The 21,992-nt window shown below is 47.4% G+C and overlaps 1 protein-coding gene and 3 non-coding genes across 4 annotated transcripts in view; 3 read left to right on the forward strand and 1 right to left on the reverse strand.

Moving 5' to 3' along the window:
* LOC132808475 (gastrula zinc finger protein XlCGF7.1-like) overlaps positions 1–21,992 on the reverse strand; it is a 506,159-nt gene that overhangs the window by 374,834 nt on the left and 109,333 nt on the right. The window lies entirely within an intron of this gene.
* trnaw-cca (transfer RNA tryptophan (anticodon CCA)) lies at positions 9,365–9,436 on the forward strand. The gene has a single exon. It is a non-coding gene; the product is annotated as a tRNA-Trp (tRNA).
* On the forward strand, positions 18,769–18,840 carry trnae-cuc (transfer RNA glutamic acid (anticodon CUC)). The gene has a single exon. It is a non-coding gene; the product is annotated as a tRNA-Glu (tRNA).
* On the forward strand, positions 20,800–20,871 carry trnaw-cca (transfer RNA tryptophan (anticodon CCA)). The gene has a single exon. It is a non-coding gene; the product is annotated as a tRNA-Trp (tRNA).

A 21,992-nucleotide genomic window follows, 5' to 3' on the forward strand; every position in this document is an offset into this window, starting at 1 on the left:
CTCTAAGTTGTTCCATTATCTCTGCATTATTGCTTCTGTTAGGAATCCTGATATTGGTGGTTTCATGGGTGCTCCGTTGATTTGTTTGTTAGTCTTGTTACTGAATAGGAAGTGGGAGGTAAGGCACAGCTCCATGAACTTGACAGTGTTATCTTTGCTGATGACGTTGGTGCTGTTTGGTGTTTGTGTCTTTGGTTCTTCAAGTAGTGTCTTCAGTTTTTTTTGGTCACGTTGATGTTAATGGATGTGAACAGGGCTGTATGTCAAAGGACAGTATTATTCCATCCTCTTTTATCTTGTTGTCTTTGGTGTTCAGGAATTATTGGATGGAGTAACTGGAGTGGCGTCAGTCTTCGACTTGGTGTTTTAGTCTTCAGTGGAGGTCTTTGACTAGTCTGTATATTGGTGTTCCAAGTGGTGAGACTGTGGCCTGAGGGGGGCTCCTGGTTTGAAGAGGAGGAGAACAGCAACAAAGTGCCATTCCTAGATGTCACAGTAGAGCGAACAGTCAATGGGGAACTTCAAACTAGCGTCGACAGAAAAACAACACACGTAAACCAAATACTTAACCGCAGAAGCAATCATCCCAACACCCACAAACGAGTGAACAATCCTCACTCTCTCCGCGGAGCAGGTAAGGGCTGTTTGGCACTGTCTGTTTGTAGACGCGGTTACGTTTGTTTCACGGTTTAAATTTAATTTTTTTTCAAAAAAAGTGCGGAGCGGACCCGGAAGCTGGTGTAGCGCAAACTTACCTGGGTAGTTTTTTTCCAATAAAGGCGCGCAGGAGAGAATGTATGGAGGTAAACTTCATTCCAGTGACAATAACATGGAACAAACTGCCTACAAAGATGCTGGAAATGGAGCTGAATCAAGGATATGAAAATGAAATGTTAAGGCTGCTTGAGAAAAGAAAGGCAGAAAAATTGCTGAATGACTTCCTGCTGGCCTACTAAATAAAAAAAATGACAAAAAAGGACGTAACTGCATTACTACATTAGTAGGTGAATAATAATTACAAAGAAACTTTTACAACAGCCAACAATATCAGATATACATCATATAGAACAAAGAACAAAGAAGTTTTACAGCCCAGGAACAGGCCCTTCAAGCCTGAGCCGATCCAAATGTACTGTCTAAACCTGTTGTTCAATTCCTAAGTATTTGTATCCCTCTACTCCCACCCATTCATGCATTTATCCAGACGCATCTTAAATAAATCTACCGTGCCTGCCTCTACCACCTCTGCTGGCAATGCGTTCCAAACGCCCAGCACCCTCTGTGTGAAGTAAAACTTGTTTTCGCTTTGAATAAGTGTTGCCCTTGTCGCGTTCATCGTAATGGTAGCTCTGCTCCATCCCTGACTCAGGAAGTCGGATCTCGTTGAACGAAGCTGCTTTTTGAGAGAATTGATTGGCCGTTTTCGCACGAGATAACGTAAGAAGCAAGGGCTCGTGCCGGGATTTGAACCCAGGATCTCTCGCACGTCCACGCAGCAGGAGGGCCGAAGCGAGAATCATACCCCTAGACCAACGAGCCACATACCCCAGCGGCCCTGCCATTTTTTAGCACGTGCCAATCCCTTAAATGCTGCTCAGATCCATGATAATCTATCCTTTTAGTTGTGAACATGAGTAAAGAAGCAATCCTTTTCGAGATTGCAAACTGTACACGTGCCAAACTAAGTGAATACACAAGGAAAATAGCTTTAAGAGAGATAGAAAGTATTTGAGCACCTTTGGAGTGTCTGCCCCCTCCCTGGATTCACTCCAGTTGCTACAAGTGAACATTGTTTCACCCACCCGACCTCCCCTCCCCCCTCGCTGCTGGAGGATGGTATATGGAAAGCGAGAGACATTGCTTTGCTCCCAGATATTGCCCAGAGGGAGGACGTTTCACTCTGAAACTGACGGGGCTGCATCCGCATTGTGACGTCAACAATGGAGGCGGGCCGGACAGCTGCCCTGCAGTTGAGGCACGTGTGGAGGGGAGGAGACTTTGCAAATCCCACTCTCCTCCAAGTCAATGCGATTTGAGTTCAAGCAAAGCAAGGGGTTTAAATTTATTTTAGAAAACCTCATTTGTGCCGTGGGAAAACTCCTGCCGCGGGAAATGCAGTGTTACAGATTCATAGTAACAGAAGCAGGAGGAGACCATTTGGTCAAGCCTGCTTCGTCATTCATTAAGATCACAGCTCCACCAACCTGCATTATCCCGACTATCTTTAATTCCCCTACCACGCAAATACCCATCCAACTGTGTCTTCAATATACTTCATGAAGCTGTCTCAACTGCTCTCTTGGGCAGATAATCCCATGGAGTCTCACAGAGTGACACAGATGTACAGCACGGAAACAGACCCTTTAGTCCAACTCGTCCATGCAGCCCAGATATCCTAACCTAATCCAGTCCCATTTGCCAGCACTTGGCCCAAATCCCCATAAAACCTTCCTATTCATCTACACAACCAGACGCATTTTAAATGCTGTAATTATACCAGCCTCCATCACTTTCTCCAGCAGCTCATGCTGTACATGCATCACCTCTGCGTGAAAAGGTTGCCCCTGATGTCCCTTCTATATCTTTCCCCTCCCCTCCCTAAACCTATGCCCTCTAGTCCTGGACTCCCCCATCCCAGGTAAAAGAACTTGTCTATTTGCCCTATCCATATCCCTCATGGTTTTATAAACCTCTATACGGTCACCCCTTAGCCTCTGACGCTCCAGAGAAAACAGTCTATTCAACCTCGCCCTACAGCTCAACCCTCCAACACTGGCAACATCCTTGTAAATCTTTTCTGCACCTTTTCTAGTTTCGCAACATCTTTCCAATAGGAAGCAGACCAAAATTACATGCAATATTCCAAACGTGGCCTGACCAGTGTTCTGTACAGTGGCAACATGAGCTCCCAACATCTATCCTCGATGCTCTGACCAACAAAGGAAAGCACACCAAAAGCCTTCTTTACTATCCAATCTACCTGCGTTTCTACGTTTAAGGAACTATCAACCTGAACTCCAAGGTCTCTTTGTTCAGCAACACTTCCAAGGAACGTACCATTAAGTGTAAAAGTCCTGCTCTGATTTGTTTTTCCAAAATGCAGCACCTCATATTTATCTATATTAACCTCCAAAAGCCACTTCTCAGCCCATTGGCCCATGATCAAGGTCCCGTTGCAATCTGAGGTAACCTTCTTTGCTGTCCACTCCACCTCCAATTTTGGTGTCATCTATAAACGTACTAACTATCCCTCCTCCGTTTACATACAAATCATTTATATAAATGACAAAAAGTAGGGGACCCAGCATCAATCCTTCTGACACACCATTGGTCAAAGGCCTTCAGTCTGAAAAGCAACCCTCCATCACCACCCTCTGACTTCTGCCTTCGAGCCAGTTTTGTATCCAAATGGCTAGTTGTCCCTGCATTCCATGAATTCCTGAAGAAGGGCTCATGCCTGAAACATCGATTCTCCTGCTCCTTGGATCCTGCCTGACCTGCTGCGCTTTTCCAGCAACACATTTTCAGCTTCCATGAGATTAAACCTTGCTCACCAGTCTCCCATGAGGACCCTTGATGAACGCCTTCCTGAAGTCCATATAGAACATAGAACATAGAAGGATACAGCGCAGTACAGGCCCTTCGGCCCTCGATGTTGCGCCGACCGAATCCTACCTAACCTATACTAGCCCAATAACTTCCAAATGCCTATCCAATGCCCGCTTAAATGACCATAAAGAAGGAGAGTTCACCACTGATACGGGCAGGGCATTCCATGAACTCACAACCCGCTGTGTGAAGAATCTACCCCTAACATCGGTCCTATACCTACCACCCCTTAATTTAAAGCTATGTCCCCTAGTAACACCTGACTCCATTAGCGGTAAAAGGTTCTTAGTATCTACCCTATCTAAACCCCTAATCATCTTATATACTTCTATCAGATCTCCCCTAAACCTTCTCTTCTCCAATGAGAACAGCCCCAAGTGCCTCAGCCTTTCCTCATAAGATTTTCCTACCATTCCAGGCAACATCCTGGTAAACCTCCTCTGCACTCGTTCTATAGCTTCCACATCCTTCCTATAGTATGGCGACCAAAACTGCACACAATACTCCAGATGAGGCCGCACCAGAGTCTTATACAACTGCAACATGACCTCAGGACTCCGGAACTCAATTCCTCTGCCAATAAAGCCCAGTACACCATATGCCTTCCTCACAGCACTATTTACCTGGGTGGCAACTTTCAGAGATCTGTGTACATGGACACCAAGATCCCTCTGCTCATCCACACTACCAAGTAGCCTACCATTAGCCCAGTAATCCATCATCTTGTTATTCCTACCAAAGTGAACGACTTCGCACTTAGCTACATTGAATTCCATTTGCCACATTTCCGCCCAGCTCTGCAACTTATCTATATCCCGCTGTAACCTACCACTTCCTTCCTCACTATCCACAACTCCACCGACTTTTGTGTCATCCGCAAACTTGCTTACCCAGCTTTCAAGTCCTTCCTCTAGATCATTTATAAAGATAACAAAAAGCAATGGTCCCAAAACAGATCCTTGTGGTACACCGCTAGTAACTGCGCTCCAAGATGAACATAATCCATCAACTACTACCCTCTGTCTCCTTCCAGCCAGCCAATTCCTAATCCAAACCTCTAATGTATCCTCAATGCCATACCTCCGAAGTTTTAGCATTAGCCTACCATGGGGAACCTTATCGAACGCCTTACTAAAATCCATATACACAACATCTACTGCTTTACCCTCATCCACTTCCTTGGTCACCTTCTCAAAGAACTCAATAAGGTTTGTGAGGCACGACCTGCCCTTCACAAAACCATGCTGGCTATCCCTGATCACGTTATTCCTACCCAGATGTTCATAAATCTTATCCCTTACCATTCTCTCTAAGACTTTGCCCACCACTGAAGTCAGACTCACTGGCCTATAGTTGCTAGGGCTATCCCTACTCCCTTTCTTGAACAACGGGACCACATTCGCTATCCTCCAGTCCTCTGGTACTATTCCTGTTGACAACGACGACATAAAAATCCAGGCCAATGGCTCTGCTATCTCCTCCCTAGCTTCCCATAGGATCCTGGGGTAAATGCCATCAGGCCCAGGAGACTTATCTATATTCATCCTTTCCAATATTCCCAAAACCTCTTCCCTGCATATTTCCAGGGCATCCATTCTAATTATTTGTGATTCCATATTCACATCAGCAACAGTGTCCTGTTCCTGAGTGAATACTGATGAAAAGTACTGATTTAATGTCTCTCCAATCTCCTCCGCCTCCACACACAACTTCCCACTACTATCCTTGACTGGACCGATACCTACCCTAGTCATCCTTTTATTCTTGACATACCTATAGAAAGCCTTTGGGTTTTCCCTAATCCTACCAGCTAAAGACTTTTCATGTCCCCTTCTCGCTTCTCTTAGCTCCCTCTTTAGCTCCTTCCTGGCTACCTTATAACTCTCAATCGCCTCTACTGAACCTTCACGCCTCATCTTTACATATGCCGCCTTCTTCCCTTTCACAAGGGACTCCAATTCCTTACTAAACCACGGCTGCCTCACAAGGCCCTTTACACCATGCCTGACTGGTACATACCTATCGAGGACACGCAGTAGCTGCTCCTTGAACACTCCCCACATCTCATTAGTGTTCTTCTCTTGAAGCCTGTTTTTCCAATCCACACATCCTAAGTCATGCCTCACTGCATCATAATTTCCCTGCCCCCAGCTATAGCTCTTGCCCTGCGGCACACGATTATCCCTCTCCATCACTAAAGTAAAAGTCACCGAGTTGTGGTCACTGTCCCCGAAGTGCTCACCTACCTCCAAGTCTAACACCTGGCCTGGTTCATTACCTAGAACCAAATCCAATATAGCCTCCCCTCTTGTTGGCCTGTCGACATATTGTGTCAGGAAACCCTCCTGCACACATTGTACAAACACCGACCCATCTAATGAACTCGAGCTATAGCTCTCCCAGTCAATATCTGGGAAGTTAAAGTCCCCCATAACAACCACCCTGCTACCTTCACTCTTTTCCTGAATCATCCTCGCAATATTATCCTCTACTTCTCTAGGACTATTAGGAGGCCTGTAGAAAACACCTAACAGGGTGACCTCACCTTTCCTATTTCTAACCTCAGCCCAAACTACCTCAGATGGCAAGTCCTCTTCCATCGTCCATTCCACTGCTGTGATACTGTCTTTGACAAGTAATGCCACGCCTCCCCCTTTTTTACCCCCATGTCTGATCCTACTAAAACATTTGAACCCTGGAACGTGCAACAGCCATTCTTGTCCCTGTTCTACCCACGTCTCTGTAATGGCCACAACATCGAAGTCCCAGGTACCAACCCACGCTGCAAGTTCACCTACCTTATTCCTTATACTTCTGGCATTGAAGTATACACACTTCAATCCACCTTTCTGGTTACAGGCACCCTCCTTAGAGATCGCTGCATTATTCCTAACCTCCCTACACTCAAGGTCCTGTACCCTAAAGCTACAGTCCTGGTTCCCATGCCCCCGCGGAGTTAGTTTAAACCCTCCCAAAGAGCACTAGCAAACCTCCCCCCAAGGATACTGGTGCCCCTCAGGTTCAAGTGTAGACCATCCTTTTTATAGAGGTCCCACCTTCCCCAGAAAGGACCCCAGTTATCCAGAAACCGGAATCCCTCCCTCCTGCACCATCCCTGTAGCCACGCATTTAACTGCTCTCTCTCCCTGTTCCTCGACTCTCTATCACGTGGCACGGGTAACAAACCAGAGACTACAACTCTGTTTGTTCTAACTCTGAGCTTCCAACCTAGCTCCCTGAAAGCCTGCCTTACATCCTCACCCTTCTTCCTACCTATATCGTTGGTGCCAACGTGGACCACGATCTGGGGCTGCTCCCCCTCCCCCTTAAGGACCCGGAAAACACGATCAGCGACATCACGTACCCTTGCACCTGGGAGGCAACATACCAAACGTGAGTCCCTGTCGCCCCCACAAAACCGTCTGTCTGTACCCCTCACTATTGAGTCCCCAAAAACAATTGCTCTACCTTTCTCCACCCTACCCTTCTGAGCAACGGGGCCAGGCTCCGTGCCAGAGGCCTGAACCTCGTTGCTTGCCCCTATGAACCTCGTTGCTTGCCCCTAACCTCGTTGCTTGCCCCTCGAACCTCGTTGCTTGCCCCGTCTATTGATCACGTCTATTGCTCTGCCCTTATCAGTCCACTTTGTTACTTCAAAAAACTCAATCATGTTAGTGAGACATGATTTCCCAAGCTTAAAGCCATGCTGACTATGCCTAGTCAATTCTTGCCTTTCCAAATACATGTAAATCCTATCTCTCAGGATTCTCTCCAACAACTTGCCCATCACGGATGTCAGGCTCACCGGTCTACAGTTCCCTGGCTTTTCCTTGCCACCTTTCTTAAATACTGGCACCACAGTAGCCACTCTCTAGCCTTCGGACACCTCACCTGTGACTATGGATGATACAAATATCTCAGTGAGAGGCCCAGCAATCACTTCCCTAGTTTCCCACAGAGTTCTAGGGTACTCCTGATCAGGTCCTTGGGATTTATCCACTTTTATGCATTTCATGATATCCAGCAATTTCTCATCTGTAATATGGACATGTTTTCAACATGTCAGCATCTACTTTCTCACATTCTATATCTTCCATGCCCTTCTCCACAGTAAACACTGATGCACAATATCCGTTCAGTATTCCCCCCACCCCCACCCATCTACTGCAGCTCCACACAAAGGCCGCCTTCCTGATCTTTCAGGTGCCCTATTATCTCCCTTTTATCCTTTTGTCCTTAATGTATTTATAAAAACCCTTTGGATTATCCTTAACTCTATTTGCCAAAGCTATCTCATGCCCCCTTTTTGCCCTCATGATTTCCCTCTCAAGTATGCTTGTACTGCCTTCATACTCTCAGGATTCACTCGATCTCTCTGTCTATACCTGACATATGCTTCCTTGTTTTTCTTAACCAAAATCTCATTTTTTTCTAGTCATCCAGCATTCCCTACATTTTCCAGCCTTTCCTTTCACCCTAACTGAAGTATACTTGTCTGGACTCTTGTTATCTCATATCTGAAGGCTTCCCATTTTCCAGCAACCTGCGAACATCTGCCCCCAATCAGTTTTTGTAAGATCTTGCTTAATACCTGAATCTTCCTCCAATTTAGAACTTCAACTTTTAGATCTGATATATTATTTTCAATCACGATTCTAATGTTAATAGAATTGGGGTTGCTGGCCTTAGGTTTTGCACCCTCTCCAGTAGGCACATCCACATTGTGAATTAGAAAATTTCCTTGTACACACTTAACATATTCCTCTTTTTGGCAGATAGGTAAATGGGCAGGAGTTATGCCTTGGGTCCACACTTCATTCATTCCCATCAACCCTACCCCCATTCTTACCCCAATAGTCCAACGCCACTTTCCTCTGCAACTGCCGAATGTGTGACGCCAGCCCATTTACCTGTTCCCTCCTCACTAGCCAAGCGCCCAAACTTACCTTCCAGGTGAAGTGGTACTTTACCTGCACTTCCCACAACCAGTCTACTGCATTTGCTGCTCACAATGTGGTCTCATCTATATTGGGGAACCGAAGCATAAACTGGGTGACTGCTGCACAGAACATCTCCGCTCTGCCCACAAAAAAGACCCTGAACTTCCAGTTGCCTGCCAATTCCACACCCCACCCTGTTCCCTGGCCAATATCTCTGTCTCAGGTTTGCTGTATTGTTCCAGTGAAACTCAGCACCAGCAGAACGAAGAGCACCGGATATTCCACTTGGGGACCATACATCCCTCCGGTCCCAGTATCGAATTCAATAATTCTAGGGCCTGAACTCCATGGTATCCTCATCCCTCCCATACACACCAAGCCTTGTTATCACATCGTCTGTCATTCCACACTACTTAGCCACGAACAGTCTCCATTAACAGTTATTCACCCTCCCACGCAGATCGTTATCAACTCCTTTATCTGTCCAACAGTTCTTCCTTCGCTCTGGGCTCTGTCCTGATCTCCGCCTTCCTCTCACCATATCTCCTGCATATAAACCGACATTTTCCCAATCACCATCAGTTCTGTGGAAGGGTCACCGGCAACTCCTGTTTTTTTTTGTTTCTGATATACAGCATCCGCAATTCTTTCAGATTTTTATTGAGAGAGAGTTGGAAATTGTTTCGGGAGACAGAAAGAGAGGGGGGAGGAACAGAACAGACATGAACTGTTGATCTCCGTTGCTACTCAAAACGTAAAATCATTGAAGTGCGATCATTTCCTTTAATCATGAATAGAGACCTCTGGCCATCCGTGAGCTTGTGGCGCAACGGTAGCGCGTCTGACTCCAGATCAGAAGGCTGCGTGTTCAAATCACGTCAGGCTCACTAAAGTCGACCATTTATGTTTCAAACCAAGGAAGGAGTATGTTTCCTCCGTTTTTCTGTTGAGCCAAATCTTCTTTCCGGAAACTTTCGATCACAGTGAAGCTTTGCTGTCAGTTTGATTTGTGAACACTGAATCAGGGAGGTGGTGTGCCCAGTGTTTGGGTAAATGCTCAGCTCCCCCCAATGTGAGACGTAAAACACAAACTGTTCATCACGCGGTTCAAACACACAGCCGTTTCGTTCAGTTGGTGACAGCGCGGTGTGAAAAACATTATACCGATATTTTTACAACATAATCTAGAGATTATCAGCTTTGTGTTTCAATCTATCAGGAGGTCCCAGCTCCTTCTGTCATAGCAGAGTGACAAACGAGTTCAGATAGAAATGTTTCCCACCAACAGCAAATCCTTTCCTCTCACTGGACACAGTTAAAATGATCTTTGTTCAACAGAAGGAGCGGAAACTACAGTCTGACAGCCCCTCTCCACATTAACGGTGAGCCTGAATTTTATAAACGGTGTCAGTAAAATCCAGTGGCCGACACTGATTTGGTTCAATCGTTTTTATTTGCCAAGCGTAATTCACCGAGAGGGTGCTGCTGTGTGAGACAGCGTGGGGAATTACAGCAGGGCCTCCTGCGCATGGGACACACCGCAACTGATGTGTTTCACCTTCACCAGTTTATTCCCATCTCAGAGAAGAGAGGTTTGATGATTCGGATCATAGGAGGCCGACAGTGAACAGGAGAAGAGCACTCAGACCTTCACAAGCTTGTCACCACAGCTGGGTCATCGTGGCCCGTGGATCAGTATGGGACAGTAATCTGCATCTACTGACTTGAAGCACAGCAAATTGGAGTGCTGGTGGGACTATCACACAGGAGAAAACGGCTTCGACAGATCAACTGGAGTGGCTCCCAATGCGCAACTCCGCTCACCTCAACTGAATAACTGTAAACAAATTACTCAGTGATTCAAAGGAATACTCGGTTTTGAATCTGCATTGTGTCATGTACCTTCGAAAATGATGACAAAACACCTTCATTGCTGTGATGGAATATCCTGTTGGGCAGAATATACCCGTTGTCAAATTTCCTACGTTCTGTTGGTCTAACTCCGATTTCACTCAGAATCACAAAATGTGTGACAGCGCAGACTGAGGCCATGCAGCCCACCTTCCCATTGCTGGTTCAACACAATATGTAAATAAGTGTCCCACTCTGTCGCCTTCTCCCTGTAAATCTGCACATTGTTACATTGACCATGCCCACCGAATTCCCTTTTGTGTCCATTGAATCTGCCTCTTTGTCACTGTCAGACAGCGACTTACTGACCCCACTCCCTGTGCGAAAACGGTCTTCCTAATGTCACTTTTGCTTATTTTCCTGATGACTTTAAATCTCTGCCAAATTGTTATCGATCTTTTCAGGCCTGGGAGCATTTTCACTGCATTATTTCCTCTGTCTAAAACCCTCATGATGTGGAAAACTTCAATCAGGCCAGCTTTCAGCCTTCTGTTCTCCAAAGGCAACTGCCCTAACTTTCCAATCTCCCTTCATGACTGACATTCCTCGTACACGGTACCATTCACTTCAACCTGTTCAGCGCCGTCTGCAATCACTTCACTTCCCCGCTTCCTGAAGTATCACCCTCAGAATTGAGCGTAATACAGGTGGAGGATTCATTCAGACTCAGATTGCGCCGGCGAGAAATCTGCAAGACTTGTTCTCACTTTGAGCAAGTGTTTCCCTTCGCCGTGTTCACTGCAATGGTACCTCTGTCCCATCCCTAATTCAGGCAGTCCGATCTGATTTAACAAAGCGGCTTTTTGAGAAAACTGATCCGGCATCTTTGCTCAGGTCAATTTAAGAAATGAGGGTTCGCCTGGGATTGGAACCCGGCACCTCCCACCCGTCTGTATCAGCTGGAAAACCCAAAGCTAGCAACATACCCCAAGACCAACGAGCCAAGAACCATGCGCACGCTCAGCTCCTGAAGCAACTGGGAGTTGCTCAGTCCGAAATACATTGTACATTGTTCCCAGAATTACAAGCAGCAGAGAGTTTCAAGAACATCTGCTTCTCATTCTGCCTCCCTGCTCCCAGGACGCTGCTGTTTGTTCCGTCCCCAGGAACCGGGCTGTCTCCACTGGTGGATAATTGAACCATTTCGTTTCTACTTGCAATTCTCCCGCCGACAGAGGCGGTTCAGCCCATCGAGTCCACCGCGACTGTCTGCCACTTGTCTCTTTCTGAGGTGATTCACAATCAGTGATATCTGTCCTAATAGTAAGGGACTGTGTCTGAATGGTGATACAGTTTCTGACATGCTGATCGTCTTGTCATTCACGTCCGGCCCGGCGTGGCGAATTACTGCAGGGAATGGGCGAAACTGCAAGGCATGTGTTTCAACTTTATCAGCTCATTGGCATCTCAGAGAAGTGGTTTTGCGAATCAGACCTCCAAAAGCATGTTACTTGAAGCGTGTGAGGTTCGCGAGTGTATCGGTATGATACAGGGCATTCAGACACTCAGGAAGTAGGTGCAAAGGCCAGATACAGAACAGAGCACAGCACAATTACAAAAGGAAGCTGCTCAAGGAGACATCGAACAACAGCAGAGGATGGTTTCAATCGATCGACCTCTGCGTTATGGGCCCAGCCCGCTCCCGTTTTCCCCAGGTCCCTTCAGCTTTTCATCTGGCACGCGGCATGCACGTTCCAGACTGATGTCAATGACCTCCACTGCTGTCGTGTAATATGCTGGTACGCAGACGTATGGAGGCTGTGTAAATAAAAACTTTTTTCTAACTTCCCACATTGTGTTGGTCGAACTGTGATTCCACACTGAATCACAGCATGTGTCACAGCGCAGACGGAGGCCATGCGGCCCACCTTCGCTCTGCTGGTTCGACACAGTAAGTAAACGTGTGTCTCTATTCGTATCATTCGCTTGCCTTCCCCGTGTATTTCTGCACATTGTTACTTTAAACATGACCAGCGAATTACCTTATGCGTCTATTGAATCTGCCTCTTTGTCAATGTCAGGAGATTTGCTGATCCTAACCTCACCTTCCTAGTCTCTCTTTTAGTTCTTTTCCTGATGACTTTAAAACTCTGCCTATCCTTTCAGGCGTGGGAGCATTTTAACTGCATTACTTTCCCTGTCTGGACCCCGCATGACTTGGAAAACTTCAACCAGGCCAGATTTCAAACTTCTGATCTCCGAGGAGAGCTGTCCCAATTTTTCAACCTGCCCTCATCGCTAACATTCCCTAAACACGGCACCACTGACGTCAGCGCAACATTCCATCATTTCACTTTCTGCTCAATTTGTACTCCAAGTAGCCCAACCTACTTTAGCGAAAGTGGGTTTTGAGAAAGTTAAGCGGGCACTCTTGCACAAACCAGGAAACGCAGGTTCATCGGAGATTCGAACCCTAGATCTCCTGCAAGCCTGCACAATAGAAGACCCAAACCGCGAATCATACCCAGAGACCAACGAGCAACACAGACACTGCTCAAGCACCCCCGCTGTTCCTCTTCAGCCAGCTGAGTCTTGCTCAGTGTGAAATACATTTGACATTGCTCTGAGAATTGCAAGCGGCAAAGAGTTTCCAGAACAGCTGCTTCTCACTCTGTCTCCCTGCTGCTGTTTGTCCCGGGTCCTCTCTACTGGTAGAAATTTAAAACATTTTGTTTCTAAACTTTTCTGTAACACCGGAGTGACCAGTGATGAGCATTGCCCTCCTCAACACAGGATACAGAGAACAACAGAAGACCACTCAGACCTCCACGAGGCTGTCATCTCAACTGTGCACATTGGGCCAGTATATCAATGTGAAATATTTATGTCGAAGTTTTTTGTGAAAGAGATGAGAAGGCGAGGTGCAGAACAGTGCGCCGTTAGACGGGAAAGTTGCTAAAGACGACATTGAGTGAATAGGAGAGATGGTTTCCCTCCTGGGTGATGCTCCCATCACACACCCGCAGACATATCGCCGTTGTACAAATATAAACTCTGTCTAAATTCCCACATTCTGTTTTTCCGAACTGTGATTTCGCTCAAAAGCACAAAATTTCAACACTTGCAATGTTCAAACTTTAACAAAGTGCTCATAGATATAGTTAGCGAACACCTGGAAGGAATTCTGCCAAACGTACCTTGGGAATTGCGGTTTGAGTGCTCTTGAACTTTAAGTCAAAGGAAGGGAAATTTGCCTCGAGGCTGTGTAATGTGGAGATGTGTTCCCCATCTAAACTGATAGTGGTTAGCCATCCCAGTGCTTCCCGATGCAGGGCTGCCCTGACCCACAGGGAGGTTTCTTTGGTAAACTGTCCCGGGGACTTCCAGTCGCACCATGACGTCACAGGGCGAGCCCCTGGTGATGGCCTGCAGCTGCTGTGACGCAATAATGGCGCTGGCCCCGGAACATGAATACGAATTAGTTCATGAGTCACGTGGTACTGAATCATTCTATGGAGTGTTCTTTCAACTTCACGGATTTATATATGAGAGGAGGTAAATGGGCAGGGCTTACACCTCGGGTCCACTCTTCTTTCACTCTCAACACCCCACACCTACCTCCCATTGTCCCAAGGCACTTTCCCCTGCAACCGCCGAATGTGTAACACCTGCCCATTTACCTGCTCCATCCTGAATATCCAAGGGATCGAACATACCTTCCAGGTGAAGCAGCACTTTACCTGCATATTTGTCACAAACTAGTCCACTGCATTCGTTGCTCACAGTGTCGTTTCCCCAACGGAGCATGAAGCATAAACTGGGTGACTGCTTCGCAGAATATCTCGGTTCTGCCGAAAATAAGGCCCTGAGCTTCTGGTTGCCTGTCACTTTAACACTCCACCCTGTACCCTGGCCTACTTCTCTGTATCAGGCTTGCAGCAGTGTTCCAGCAAAGTTCAGCCCCTGATTGATGACCAACGCCTCATTTTCTACTTGGAGATCCTATAGTCATCAAATCTTCAACATCGAGTTCAATATTGTTCGGACCCGAACTCCCCCATGCCCTTGACCCCGACCACACCCACACGAGGCCTTATTTTTACATCTTCTGCTGTTACACACGACTAATCGTTAGCCAGCAACAGTCTCCATTAACAGTTAGTCACCCTCCCACACAGATCGTTATTCACTCCTTTGGCCCTCCAATGTTCTCCCTCTGAACTGGTGGCAAAGAGAGCAATGTGGACTGATAGCCCTGAGTCAGCAGTTTGTCCCATCTCCAGGAACCGGGTTCTCTGCATTGGCGGATTATTAAACCATTTTGCTGTTGCGTTGATGTGAGGAGACTGTGTAAATATGAACTTTTCTAAATTCCCACCTTCCGTTGGTCGAACTGTGAGTTCACTCTGAATCACAACACGTGTCACGCGCATTTGGAGACCCACCTTAGCTCTGCTGGTTCTACACAGCAAGTAAATAAGAGTCTCTATTCGTATCATTCTCTTACCTTCTCCCTGTAAGTCTCCACATTGTTACTTTGAACATGACCACAGAATTCCCTTTTGTGTACGTGAATCTGCCTCTTTGTCACAGTCAGACAGAGATTTACGCATCCGAACCACTCCTTGTGCCAAAATGTTCTTCCTAATGTCACTTTTACTTTTTTTCCAAATGCCTTGAAATCTCTGCCGATTTTTTGGGAAATTGAAATGATTCTCATTCCTGCACATGAGGCTGAAATGATTTAATTTCTAACGTAAAGGACTGCGGATGCTGAGAATCCGAGACAGAAAGATGAACTGCTGGAGAAACTCAGCAGGTTTGGCAGTACCTGTGGGAGAAAACAGAGTTCTGAAATATCTTTCCACAGATGGTGCCTGACCTGCTGAGTTGCTCCTGCAATTTCTGTTTTTGCTTTTAACTGAAAGTTCATTTCATCTTTCGGTGTGAAACAACCAGACTCTCCATTTGCAGACATTTAACCCTTTCGTAACCTGTGAAGTGATTGGATTCAAACAAACCCAGCAATAATTCACTCTTTCTCAGCTCCACAGGCAGAGAGACCTGGGAAATGAAGCTGTCAGTGTGGGTCTTTATTCGTGGGCAGAGTGGTGAATGTGACGGACGTGAAATCTATTGCGGTTTCCCCAAGCAGGTGTGACCCCTGCCGACTACAAAATTGGAAATGTCGTCAAAACGAAAGGGAGACTGTTCCCCGGTTTTTTCTTTAAGATTCAAATCAGTGGAGGGTGAAAGATATTTCACTCACATTGGGACTGGTGGGAATCTGCAACCCACTGTCTGTTCGGGTGGAACAAGCAGATACCCGCAGAGCTTCTTTTGAGGCTTTGAGCCAAGTGTTTGGAAATGAGACTAGAACAGTGAGGGGCTGGAAATCGTGATCGAAATGAAGCAGGCACCTGAGGACAAGGGTGTTTCCTTTGCCAGTGAAAGATACTGCTTCACAAAGTTGGGACTGTGGAAGGGAAGCAGTGACGGTGATTATCTTTGGTTGTTGACCTTGTGACTGTTCCCATTGCTGCGCATGTCCGTGTTAACGTCAGAACTCTGCCGCATGGTGGCGTTAGATACGCACAGGGCCGGGGCGCAATGGATGACGCATCTGACTCCACCTAACTGTTTGAAATGCAGCTCGCAGCTTCTCCACACACCCCAATTAATCTTTCTCATTGTCCTGAAGCCGGTTTGAATTCTTGATCTGCAGGAACGAGACACTTTTCACTGTCTCACGTCAGTAAGTGTCCCTGAGAACATCAGAGTCACGTCACAGCGCTGTCAGAGGAGGGGAAGCTGAAATAGCCCCACAAGCTGCTCACGGGCACATTTCACTTTCCCCAACTCACCGCCCCAACCCACTGATCCTGGGAATGGAAAGGGAACAAACACCAAAACCCAGTCTCATATTTGTGAATCTTCCGAAAATAAGAAAACTGTTCATCCCTTCGGATCTTCCATCCTGGGCTAACAAAGGGTGATTGTAAATGGTTGACCATTCAGTGTCGATTCTTTTTGGCTGAAAATATCTTCCTTATCTCATCCCAGCATTTCTTGCCACAGATAACTGTGCGGGTAAAAAATGAGGTCTGCAGATGCTGGAGATCACAGTTGAAAATGTGTTGCTGGTTAAAGCACACCAAGTTAGGCAGCATCCAAGGAATAGGAAATTCGACGTTTCGGGCATAAGCCCTTCATCAGGAATGAGGAGAGGGTGCCAGGCAGGCTAAGATATAAGGTAGGGAGGAGGGACTTGGGGGAGGGGCGATGGAGGTGTGATGGGTGGAAAGAGGTCAAGGTGAGGGTGATAGGCCGGAGTGGGGTGGGGGCGGAGAGGTTAGGAAGAAGATTGCAGGTTAGGAGGGCGGTGCTGAGTTGAGGGAACCGACTGAGACAAGGTGGGGGGAGGGGAAATGAGGAAACTGGAGAAATCACCTACCACCCCACCAACCTCCGTATACAGCGTATCATCCGCCGTCATTTCCGCCACCTCCAAACGGACCCCACCACCAGGGATATATTTCCCTCCCCTCCCCTATCAGCGTTCCGCAAAGACCACTCCCTTCGTGACTCCCTCGTCAGGTCCACACCCCCCACCAACCCAACCTCCACTCCCGGCACCTTCCCCTGCAACCGCAGGAAATGTAAAACTTGCGCCCACACCTCCTCCCTTACTTCTCTCCAAGGCCCCAAGGGATCCTTCCATATCCGCCACAAGTTCACCTGTACCTCCACGCACATCATCTATTGCATCTGCTGCACCCGATGTGGCCTCCTCTACATTGGGGAGACGGGCCGCTTACTTGTGGAACGCTTCAGAGAACACCTCAGGGACGCCCGGACCAACCAACCCAACCACCCCGTGGCTCAACACTTTAACTCTCCCTCCCACTCCACCGAGGACATGCAGGTCCTTGGACTCCTCCACCGGCAAAACATAACAACACGACGGTTGGAGGAAGAACGCCTCATCTTCCGCCTGGGAACCCTCCAACCACAAGGTATGAACTCAGATTTCTCCAGTTTCCTCATTTCCCCTTCCCCCACCTTGTCTCAGTCGGTTCCCTCAACTCAGCACCGCCCTCCTAACCTGCAATCTCCTTACTAACCTCTCCGCCCCCACCCCACTCCGGTCTATCACCCTCACCTTGACCTCCTTCCACCTATCATATCTCCATCGCCCCTCCCCCAAGTCCCTCCTCCCTACCTTTTATCTTAGCCTGCCTGGCACCCTCTCCTCATTCCTGATGAAGGGCTTATGCCCGAAACGTCGATTTTCCTATTCCTTGGATGCTGCCTAACCTGGTGTGCTTTAACCAGCAACACATTTTCAACAGATAACTGTGCGGCAGAGTTCATGTGTATATTTCCTTGAATGATATTTTGTAACTAACATTCGTTTGCTAGTTGTTTGTATCGGGTATTTCAGGTTCATTAGCCGCTGTTCAAGTGTGTTGGTAGATTTGTGGGCTACCATGATGCTGAGAGGTTTGAGTTGTCTGGACACCATTTAACAGATGTATTTAATGTAAGGTAATGTGGCTAGGGTTTCTGCACAAGTTGTGTCTGCTTGTGTCAATTTGTTGATGAGAAATCGGCACACTGGGTTTATTGGGTCGGCAAAGGTGAGGACTGGAGATGCTGGAAGCCAGAGTTTAGATCAGAATGGTGCTGGAAAAGCACAACGGGTCAAGCAGCACCCGAGGAGCAGGAACATCGAAGTTTCGGGCAAAAGCTCTTTATCAGGAATAGACGCAGGACGTCTCCAGGGTGGAGAGATAAATTTGGGTGGGGGGTGTGCTGGGGCGAAGGTAGCAAAGAGTAAAATAGGTGAATGGTGGTGGGGATAGAGGAGACAGGTCAGAGAGGAGGGTTTAGCGGATAGTTGGGAAGGGAGATTGGCAAGGAGGACAGGTCATGAGGTCAGTGCTGAGCAGGAAGGTTGGAACTGAGGTAAGGTTGGGGGAGGGGAAAGGAGGAAACTGGTGAAATCTACATTGATGCCCTGGGGTGGAAGTGTTCTGAGGCGGAAGATGAGGTGTTCTTCTTCCAGGCCTCCGGTGGGGAGGGAGCGGCGGTGAAGGAGGCCCAGGACTTGCATGTCCTTGGCAGAGTGGGAGGGTGGATTGAAATGTTAGGCCACAGGGCGATGGGGTTGATTGGTGCGGGTGTCCGGGAGAAGTGACTTGACTCTCGAGTCTCCCCAATGTTATAGAGATCGCATCGGGAGCAATGGATACAAAAAAATTACATTGATGGATGGACCGGTGAAAGTCTTCTTCCTCCCGCAGCCCGGGTTCGATTCCAAGGCAGCGAGGCAATTTTTAGCAGAGCTACAAAACAGGTCTATGTCTCCCTGGTGGTCTAGTGGTTAGAATTCGGCGCTCTCACCGCCGTGGCCCGCGTTCGATTCCCGGTCAGGGAAGCAATTTTCCCCGGGTCTGCAGACTATCCATTCTTCTTAAATGCGCTGTATCGTTGTTTCCTGATCTTCGTCATTCCTGGGTGCTGCAATGTGAAGTAGCTCGTTGAAATAGCATCCTGATGCAGATTTGTTTGTATGTGTTGGGATGATTGCTTCCGCAGCTTAAGTACTTGGTTCGCGTGTGCTGTTTTCCTGTAGACGCTGTTTTGAATTTACCATTGACTGTTCGCTCTACTGTGACATCTAGAACAACAACACTTTTTGTTGTTCTCCTCTTTTGTGAATTTTATGCCACTAAGGAGATTGTTGATGGTGTTGTAGGTTTCCTCTAAGTTGTTTCACGTTGTGGTGACAAAAGTGTCATCACTGTAGCCGACCCAAAGTTTGGGTTGGATCTTTGGAAGGGCTGTTTGTTCGAAACTCTGCATTATTGCTTCTGTTAGGAATCCTGATATTGGTGGTTTCATGGGTGCTCCGTTGATTTGTTTGTTAGTCTTGTTACTGAATAGGAAGTGGGAGGTAAGGCACAGCTCCACGAGCTTGACAGTGTTATCTTTGCTGATGACGTTGGTGCTGTTTGGTGTTTGTGTCTTTGGTTCTTCAAGTAGTGTCTTCAGTTTTCTTTGGTCACGTTGATGTTAATGGATGTGAACACGGCTGTATGCCAAAGGACAGTATTATTCCATCCTCTTCTATCTTGTTGTATTTGGTGTTCAAGAATTCTTGGATGGAGTAACTGGAGTGGCGTGAGTCTTCGACTTGGTGTTTTAGTCTTCAGTGGAGGTCTTTGACTAGTCTGTATACTGGTGTTCCAAGTGGTGAGACTGTGGCTTGAGGGGGACTCCTGGTTTGAAGAGGAGGAGAACAGCAACAAAGTGCCATTCCTAGATGTCACAGTAGAGCGAACAGTCAATGGGGAACTTCAAACTAGCGTCGACAGAAAAACAACACACGCAAACCAAATACTTAACCACAGAAGCAATCATCCCAACACCCACAAACGAGTGAACAATCCTCACTCTCTCCGCGGAGCAGGTAAGGGCTGTTTGGCACTGTTTGTTTCACGGTTTAAATTTCAATATCTTTTTCGAAAAAAGCGCGGAGCGGACCCGGAAGCTGGTGTAGCGCAAACTTACCTGGGTAGTTTTTTTTCCCAATATAGGCGCGCACTTCCCACAACCCAGTCGACTGCATTTGCTGCTCACAATATGGGCTCATTTACATTGGGGAAACCGAGGCATTAACTGGGTGACTGCTGCACAGGACATCTACGTTCTGCCCGCAAAAAAAGACCCTGAGCTTCCAGTTGCCTGCCAATTCCACACCCCACCCTGTTCCCTGACCAACATCTCTGTCTCAGGTTTGCTGTATTGTCCCAGCGAAGCCCAGCACCAGCAGAACGAAGCGCACCGGATATTACACTTGTGGACCATACATCCCTCCGGTCCCAATATCCAATTCAATAATTCTAGGGCTTGAAATCCATAGTATCCTCGTCCCTACCACACACACCAAGCCTTGTTATCCCATAGTCTGTCATTACACACTACCTATGACTGCCACGAACAGTCTCCATTCACCCTCCCACACAGAACGTTATCAACTCCCTTTCCTGTCCAACAGTTCTTCCCTCGCTTTGGGCTCTGTCCTGATCTATCATTTACTGCATCCGCCTTCCTCCCACAATATCTCCTGCATATAAACCAACGTTTTCCCAATCACCATCAGTTCTATGGAAGGGTCACCGGCAACTACTGTTTGTGTTTTGTTTCTGATATACAGCATCCACAGTTCTTTCAGCTTTTTATTGAGGTAGAGTTGGAAATTGTTTCGAGAAACAGAAGGAGAGGGGGAGAGACAGAACAGACTGAACTGTTGATCTCCGTTGTTCCGCAGACGTAAAATCATTGTAGTGCGATCACTTCCCTTAAGCATGAATAGAGGTCCCAAGCTCCCCGTGAGCTTGTGGCGCAACGGTAGCGCGTCTGACTCCAGATCAGAAGGTTGCCTGTTCAAATCACGTCAGGCTCATTGAAGTCAATTTTGGATACTTGTGGGGAAGACGACTTAGCAGAGGGAAGCAATGGGTTTCAGGCCTATGGCACGGAGCCTGCTCCTGTTGCTCAGAAGTGAAGGTTGGAGAAGAGCAGAGCAATAGTTCTGGGGCACCGATAGGCGGTTTTGTGGGGGCGAGAGAGACTCACGATTGGTATGTTGCCACCCAGGTGCAAGGATAAGTGACGTCTCTGATCGTGTTTTCCGGGTTCTGAAGGGGGAGAGGGAGCAGACCGAAGTCGTGGTCCACATTGGCATCAACGACATAGGTAGGAAGAAGGATGAGGATGTCAGGCAGGCTTTCAGGGAGCGAGGTTGGAAGCTCAGAGTTAGAACAAACAGAGTTGTTGTCTCTGGTTTGTTACCCGTGCCACGTGATAGCGAGTCGAGGAATAGTCAGAGAGAACAGTTAAATGCGTGGCTACAGGGATGGTGCAGGAGGGAGGGATTCCGGTATCTGGATAACTGGGGTTCTTTCTGGGGATGGTGGGACCTGTGTTGTGGTTCTGTTCGCCGAGCTGGAAATTTGTGTTTCAAACGTTTCGCCCCCTGTCTAGGTGACATCCTCAGTGCTTGGGAGCCTCCTGTGAAGCGCTTCTGTGATATTTCCTCCAGCATTTATAATGGCTTCTCTCTGCCGCTTCCGGTTGTCAGTTCCAGCTGTCCGCTACAGTGGCCAGTATATTGGGTCCAGCTCCATGTGTTCGTTGATAGAATCTGTGGATGAGTGCCATGCCTCTAGGAATTCCCTGGCTGTTCTCTGTTTGGCTTGCCCTATAATAGTAGTGTTGTCCCAGTCGAATTCATGTTGCTTGTCATCGGCATGTGTGGCTACTAAGGATAGCTGGTCGTGTCGTTTCATGTCTAGTTAGTGTTCATGGATGCAGATCGTTGGCTCTCTTCCTGTTTGTCCTAGGTAGTGTTTTGTGCAGGCCTTGCATGGGATTTTGTACACTACATTGGTTTTGCTCATGCTGAGTATTGGGTCCTTCCTTCTCGTGAGTTGTTGTCTGAGAGTGGCTGTTGGTTTGTGTGCTGTTATGAGTCCTAGTGGTCGCAGTAGTCTGGCTGTCAGTTCTGAAATGCTCCTTATGTAT

Source organism: Hemiscyllium ocellatum, assembly GCF_020745735.1.
Source record: "Hemiscyllium ocellatum isolate sHemOce1 chromosome 27 unlocalized genomic scaffold, sHemOce1.pat.X.cur. SUPER_27_unloc_6, whole genome shotgun sequence".
NCBI classification, from domain to species: domain Eukaryota; kingdom Metazoa; phylum Chordata; class Chondrichthyes; order Orectolobiformes; family Hemiscylliidae; genus Hemiscyllium; species Hemiscyllium ocellatum.